This window comes from Nothoprocta perdicaria, unplaced genomic scaffold (genome assembly GCF_003342845.1).
Source record: "Nothoprocta perdicaria isolate Ctin4 unplaced genomic scaffold, notPer1 scaffold_713, whole genome shotgun sequence".
Taxonomy (NCBI): Eukaryota; Metazoa; Chordata; class Aves; order Tinamiformes; family Tinamidae; genus Nothoprocta; species Nothoprocta perdicaria.
The window spans coordinates 2829-4122 of NW_020455992.1; positions in this window are offsets into that span (position 1 = coordinate 2829).

Here is a 1294-nt window from a genome sequence, read left to right on the forward strand (position 1 = left end):
CACTGGGAGCGGGCGGGCACCAGGGAACCCGCACCGGGGAGCGCCGGGGAACAGGCACCGGGGAACCGGGGAGCTCCGGGTTACAGGCACCGGGGAGCACTGGGAGCGGGCGGGCACCAGGGAACCCGCACCGGGGAGCGCCGGGGAACAGGCACCGGGGAACCGGCACCGGGGAGCACCGGGAGCGGGGAGCTCCAGGGAACAGGCACCGGGGAACCGGCACCGGGAGCGGGGAGCACCGGGGAGTGGGCACCGGGGAGCACCGGGAGCGGGGAGCACCGGGGAACCGGCACCGGGGAACTGGCACCGGGAGCGGGGAGCACCGGGGAGCTCCGGGGAACAGGCACCGGGGAACCGGCACCAGGGGTATCGGGAGCGGGCGGCACTGGGAGCGGGCGGGCAGCGGCACCGGGACACCGGGGGCACCGGGTGGCACCGGGGAACCGGCACCGGCGCGCGCTCCCTTGGGTTCCGCTGTGTGCGCCCTTGTGGGGAGCAGGAAGAGGTGCCGGGAGGAACTGGGAGGAACTGGGAGGAACCGGGGGCACCGGGGAGGAACTGGGAGGAACCGGGGATCGGGGAGGAACCGGGAGGAACCGGGGACCCGGGAGGAACCGGGGACCCGAGAGGAACCGGGGGGACCGGGGAGGAACCGGGGGCACTGGGGACCCGGGAGGAACCGGGGGGACCCGGGAGGAACCGGGGGCACCGGGAGGGTCCAGGAGGAACTGGGAGCAGCCAAGAGGAACCAGCGGGGTGGGAGGAACTGGGAAGAACTGGGTGGAGCCAGGAGGAACCGGGGGGGGGGAGCCGGGGGAGCCCCGGGGTGCCCGGAGCAGCCGGGCGCCGGTTCCGGAGGTTCCCGTTGCAACCGGAGCGGAGGCTCTGCTGGCACCGGTGTCACCGGGACATGGGGATGTGCGGGTGCCCTGTGTCCATCCCCTGCGTCCGTCCCGGGGGACCCCAAAGGCCGCCCCATCCTGGGGGACCCCGAGAGCCGCCCCATCCCGGGGTGACCCCAAGGGGTGCCCAGTGCCAGGGGACCCCGAGAGCCGTCCCGTCCCGGGGGACCCCGAGAGCCGCCCCATCCCGGGGTGACCCCAAGGGGTGCCCAGTGCCAGGGGACCCCGAGAGCCGCCCCATCCCGGGGTGACCCCAAGGGGTGCCCAGTGCCAGGGGACCCCGAGAGCCACCCCATCCCAGGGGGACCCTAAAGGCCAACCTGTCCTGGGGGACCCTGAGGGCTACAGCATCCCAGGGGGACCCCGAGGGCCACCCGGTGCTGGGGGGACCC